The 6,759-nt window shown below is 33.8% G+C and overlaps 1 pseudogene; it reads right to left on the bottom strand.

The window, feature by feature from the left end:
- Positions 1-2,908: 2,908 nt before the first annotated feature.
- On the bottom strand, positions 2,909-6,162 carry LOC149564034 (protein ACCELERATED CELL DEATH 6-like; annotated as a pseudogene).
- Positions 6,163-6,759: the final 597 nt, after the last annotated feature.

Raw genomic sequence — 6,759 nt, 5'->3', positions numbered from 1 at the left:
AGAAAACAAAATAGATAGAACCTTTATTAAATTAAAGTTAAAAGTGCTGATAAAATTCAAAACCAAGTCATTACGGTCCATTTGGTTACCAGAATAGAAATATGGGAATTGGAACTAGAATTTTGGAATAGTTATTCTAGAATAGAAAATAGGGATACATATTCCTATTCTTGTTTGGTTCAGTCAGAATCTAATGGGAAATTCACCAACCCAAAAATTTATGTTTACTAAAATAAATAAAACTAAAATAAGAATACGTAAAAATGTGCTTTTTGGACCTAACTTAAACTAAGTATTCCTATTAGCAATTATAGGAGTACAGTCCAAATTTCTAGGCTCGTTTGGTTGCTGTAATATAAAATTAAGAATTAGCATTCAGAATGTTGGCTTTGGGATTCTAGAATTTGAAATCTAGATTATGATTAGGGAATTCAATTTGGGACTATTTGGTTGACCAAGAATTCGTTGTGAGAATATAGTTCTCCTTTGTTTGGTTGCACATTGTGTAATTGGAATACTAGCAAAAATAACATGCAAAATAACACAATTAAATGATTCTTCCATCTTGGAATTACAAGATAATCTATATGCTCTAATGATTTAGAAATCTAAAAAATTATCGTCTCTCATTGTAACTAGAAAATAATCTTTTTCATTTAAATTGTAGATCAAAAGATAGATCATCCCCATTCTAAACTGTAAAAATGAAATAGATCCCTTTTCATTTCTATTGTAACTCACTATGATTCTCACCAACACCACCATTGCCATAGATAAGGCTTTAATTGTGTTTCAACTGGTCTCTAGTCGAATCAGTAATGCACGCACAAATGATTTCCAAAATACACATCAAAATGACCTTTCTTCTCCTTCACAATGAATGTAGGTGGGTAGAAAAAAATCCTCCGCCATGAAAATAGAGAGTAGAAGGTAAAATTGAAGGTAGATTCTCAACCAAATGCCAAGCTCCTCATTTTCACAACATCCTTGCTTCGCCTTTTTAGACAAAAAAACATTGATTACCACGTTGTGGATCTAGTGGAGAATGACGCTAATAAATGGTCAAATATAAAAAATACCAGGAGTCTCCTATGTATTGATGGAATGAATCAACAACCACACACAAAAAACATATAAGCAAGTAACCACGCAAAATTTCACCCCTATTTAAAAAATTAAATTTCAAAAATTTGAGCAAAAATATGTGCCCCTAAATGGGCATCCAGATGTGAAACCCAATTAAATTTTGCTTTAGTTGAAATCCTCATTTTCAAAAAATGGGATTTAAAATGGGAATTAAAACGAGAATTCCAAATAACAAGTATTTTGAAGGAATTTGAAATTTTTTTTGGGGGGGTCAAATCAAGATACCGGATTCTACATTTTTCCAATTCTAGTTCCAATTGTGCAAACCCAAACAATAGATTAGAATTTTTTTATAATTCTGAATGCCAATTCCATTGTAATTTCAGCTAACAAACGGGCCAATTGTTTGAAAACAATAAAAGACTACAATAAAGTAACAAAATATACACGTAAATTGCACAATATTTTTAGAATACTTGGACTAATTGTTAAGCTCAAACTTAATTTTTATATATACACATAGCTCATAAGGAACTTAAAACAATATTTCCATGATAGTTATCATAGGGTCTCTGATAAAATAACAGTTATCATAGTAGTTTGGCGATCATATTAATTATACCTATTACAAAAAAGGTATATACAAATCTTGAAATCTACTCACAAGCCTAGGGACAGTGTTGTATATGAAAACATATTTTAGATTTGTGTATTGAAAGACTCCACGGATGTATAAATAGATAGTTGGTAAATATTATATTTATAAAATCATATTATTAATAAAGGATATAACAAGAAATTTACTATTCAATTAAGACACTAAATGATAAAACCTTTACAATATATTTATGAGATGTTCTAAAACTTCAATTTTCGTGATGATAATAAGAAAATATGATATTTTCTTAATGTGTTCATATAATTTTTTAAATATGTAAGTTATTAAACTAAATTATAATAAATATTAAAAAAATTAAATTGATTTAAGTATATCATGCAAAAGTTGTGGAGCTTGAGGAACTTGTTCTCAAGAAAACATAGTATCTTAAAACTCTTGAAATTTAATTTAATTTTAAAAATAAAAAATTATATTCTAACTTTAAAGTTTAGTTATTAAAATTATATATATATCACAATTTGAATTGTGGATATCTTAAATTTGTAGCATAATTCTAAAAATTTAAAATTATATATTAAATGAATCAATATTAATTTAATATATTACTCTAAAATAATTAGTAAATATATATTATAAAAAATTAAAATGTATACTTTATTAATTTATTATTAAACTTAAGAAAAAAATAAAATACTTTATGTTTCAGATGCTTTATGAACGTGGATTATTCATTAGCCTACAATTTAACATTGTCGAGCCTGGAGATTGCGTATATGATATGCTAATTTAAAAATAAATATTACTAGTGGCGTTATGAATATTTGGTTCAGCTGTACCGGATATTCTTTATGTTATCAAATTTGCCTCGCAGGCTTTATGTGACGTGTAATGCACTGAAAAGGGTGGACTGCTTCAATGTTCCGATGTTTGTTTTTCTCGGTTTATGGTATATATCAATATTTTAATTTTTTAAAATCCGTGTTGCAAACAATGTACTACGTCTACCTGTTGCTGGTCTGACAGGTGTTATTGGTACTCAGAAATAATAAATTCATTCTTATCAGTTGTTTATTTCTATTTTTTTCCGTTAAATAAAATCAATATATATCCAGGAAATTGGTCTAAATTGATTTTAAAAATATATGCACGAAAACTTTAACTTGAAACATTGTAATTATCTCATTAGAATTAATTGGAAGGAGCCTATGAAAACATTCGTTCCCTGCCTGCTACAATAAAGGGAAGGACTAACAAAGTTGCGGCTGATACCACGGCACAGACCGTAATTGCCAACCAGAAAGTAGTGGGCGCTACCACAACATATACACCACTAATAAAGGCAATCATCGTAGCACTGATCGCATAGAATAGAAAATTTAGCCCATTGAAAGCAATACAATTCTGTAAAAACTCAATTTGGCGAACGCCTCTCTTATATGTTAGACTAGATACGCAGAAGGAATAATGGCCAAAAGGTATGAAAAACGAAGCTGCTTGTTTTTTGTTATATTTGGCTGTTAACATAAGCATGGCCAGTATGGAAAAGCAGAAAGCTAGAGCATCGCTTAAGATAAAGCATCGAAGCGCAGTGGCATGCATCCGCAAGGGAATGCCATTGTCACTCTGAAGTCCTCCTGGAACCGTGAAGGCTGCTGCAAATGACACAGTAAAAATAAGTGTTGCAACAACTGAAAGGTCTCCAGATTCTTTTTTATTCTTGCTACCCACTTTTGCAGGAGTGTCAGACTCACTATCCATCTTTTAGGAGTCCTCAAATGCCGGCCTAGACCTCTTGAGCAAAGACTTCATCCATGCTCTTCTGTGACCACCATGCTGACGAAGTTTCAACCTGTGGAACCTGTCGGTCATTAGAATAATTGTCATCCACAACATCCATGGCAGAATGACCATTTTTGTCTACCGCATTTACGTTCCATCGGGATCTTCTTAGCATTGGAGATAACGTCTGCAAATAAACGCACAAGACAGTACTCTTTTCATTCACTTGCTGCTTTTTTCAATCAACTAGACAATTTGTCATACTTAAAACAAATATCAACAATCACATAGCTTATTCAAATCATTAATTACACTAAAAAAGACTATCATACAAGCGGTGCATATTGTCAAGAATCTAGAATTCCCAAATAAAGCAGAGTAATAACAGAGACTTGCTGTTCTGTTTTGTTCATTAAACAAAATGTACGGTGGAATAGTGGAGATGAGACAGCAAAAAAATAAACAATCAAAGAATTCAAGATGTGTAATCAAATTTGCTTTCTTTCTTCTATCAAACTCTAAGGGTCCGTTTGGTTCCTGGAAGATGATAGGAATTGGCTTTTTCAAAACCCGGATTTGAAAATTTGTGCGTTTGTTTAAAAATTTGCAAAATGGAATTAGCATATGCAACTTCCAATTTTGCCTCAAAACCAGGTTTTGCGACTTCTTAAAAAAAGTAGGAATTGAAAATCAAACCTTGGTTTTGTTTTTTAAGGAGTGTAAAAACAATAGATTGGACTACTTTATGAAATTTACCTTCAACTCCAAGCTTAGGCATAAAAATGTGTCTTCACATGCATCTTCCGAGTGAAACAAACAGTTTCAGTAAAATCTCAAAAATTGGAATGAAGATATACAAAACCTTGATTTGGCTAAACCAAGGTTTGTAGAAATCCGAGTTTTTTAAATTCCACAAACCAAACGGACCCTAAAGTAACTTTTACCATTGAAAATAAACTACAAAATTGATACAAATAGAACTAATTACTAGTGTTAGCTGAGGACAGATCAAACTTGTACAATTAGGCAACTGCATACAATCAATCTGGAGCTTCTTCGAGCTCACACAATAGGGCGATGTCTATGATAAGATACTATTTTTTAATTAAATTTAATTTTAACATATAGTTAATAATTAATTTTTAATGTAATTATTAAAAACAACAAATTCTTGCGTTAATCTCAGCATAGACATTGGCTGCCTAGAGCAATCACCACTCTAACAGACAAACATTCACCTCCTACTATTGTAAAATCTATATCATAGACAGAGAATAAAATCTGAAAAAAATTCCCCTTATGCTGATCTCTTACTTATTGAATGAGAAGAAGTGGAGTGAAAAAAATTATTCCCTCTCTTTTGTTTTTTGACTGTTGGGGCTGCACTTACTTGCTCCTGTTCTCCTGACAGGTGTGAGCTTGGCTCTAAGGACAACGAAAAATTTAAAATTCCAACACATATTTTCCCGTTAATGGCACATATTGTAAAAATAGTAGAGCATATCTTTGAAGCTTACAAGTGCTACAATTATTTTACCTGGAAAGCCAGTTCATCACTGGCTGCAGCTCGGTGCAAAGGCGTCTGGCCATTACTGTCAGCATGGTTGATTAAAAACGAAGAGTCCATGGACTCCGACAGCAGAATGTTTGCCGTCGGAATCTTGCCATATTCCAAAGCAAAATGGAGGGCATTCTTGTTGTCCTTCCCAAGCATTTCTATACATGGGGTACAACTTTAATCAAGAGACGAGCCATAGCCGTGTAACCCATACGCGCTGCGATGTGAATTGCAGCCATTTCATCGTTGTTCTTTCTCAGAGCCATATGCGGACTTATTCTTACCAACCTCTTCACGATTTTCAGATTACCCCTTGTTGACGCTAAGTGCAATGGAACGTTGCCTGCAGCGTCAGCTTGTTCAGCCAGAGCTGGTCTCTTTTCTAGCAAGTAAAACACCACACCTAAAGCATACAGAAAGACGTCAAAAATAATAGAAATTACCAGTATAATATACAAATTAAAATTTATCGCAGTGTATCGTTCGGATTACCATTAATAGAGCCGTCAATAGTGAGGAGTTGATGCAGACAGGTCTGTCCATCTAGGCTCCTGTCGGAGATATAGTCTATCTCACCAAGCACCCTTAACGCGCCCCAAGAGCCAACTTGGCATGCTGTATAGAGTGCAGACTCGCCTGATTTATTCGAAAGTGACTCAATACCCTTCACTTTCTCCAATAGTAGGCGCACAATCTCCACGTAATTGCCTCTTGCGGCGTAATGGAGGGCCGTTTCGTCTTCGACATTCTGAGCTTTCCAGAGATCATCGAGATCTAAACGACCCCCTTCTAAATCGCAACCTTGGGGATGAGCGCATTCCGAAGAGTTACATCGCACTTCATTCTCGGGGTTGAGGAGCAGCTTCACCACTTCCAAGCATCCCGCTGCAACCGCCTTATGGAGCGCCGTCTCTTGCTTTCCGTTCCTCATTAATATGATGCATGTTTTCGACGAAAGCAGCACTTTAACAAGCTCACGATCCTTCCGACTGGCTGCTACATGGAGAGCTGTATTTCCCAGAGGGGTAACCATTTTGAGAATCTGAGAATCACTTCGGATTAATTCTTGCACTTCCTTGCAGTCACCCTTTGCAACAGCTCTAAATAGGGTTATATCCATTGAGAATGTGATGGATACAAAAATATTGCTCAGGCAGACTCTATAATTATTAATCATAGAGCTCATGGCACTTGCATATAAATACTAAGAAATTATTCCGACAATTACCAAAGTGCTTGTGTAGATGAGACCCTTTTTTCTCCCCTGTTTTTAAGCTTTATCTGGATTAATTGTAATTTCCTATTAAGTAAGCTCGTTGTAAATTCGGCTCCAGTTTTAAAAAATCTACATTTTAACTTGTGTCTTTTTCACATCCTTTGCCTTTTATTCTTTCTTTGAATTTGTCCTCCGGTGCCCCATTTCAAAGACCAAATGGTTCTTTTATATAGGTAGTAATTCATTTGAGGTCATTTCACCGACTTCTTTTTATTATTTATGCTTCTTTTGCAGCTTTTAGGTCACTGTCTTTTACTTATTTATCTGGTCTGTCGCACTTCAATTTAGCTTGCCGTTAGTATACAATGCTTTTCTAAATTGTTTGTTTACAGTAGATTTCATTTTGTAGATCACCTATACACTTTATCTTTGTTTCCTTTGAACATGTTCTTTGGTTGGCTGTCTAACCTTTTCTAATGTAAATTCTGCATTTCCTAAATT

Source organism: Cupressus sempervirens, chromosome 4, assembly GCF_028749045.1.
Source record: "Cupressus sempervirens isolate cs-2001-9-10 chromosome 4, ASM2874904v1, whole genome shotgun sequence".
Classification (NCBI taxonomy): domain Eukaryota; kingdom Viridiplantae; phylum Streptophyta; class Pinopsida; order Cupressales; family Cupressaceae; genus Cupressus; species Cupressus sempervirens.
Note: the sequence above shows the minus strand (reverse complement) of the source record. Positions and strands in the feature narration are given on the sequence as shown.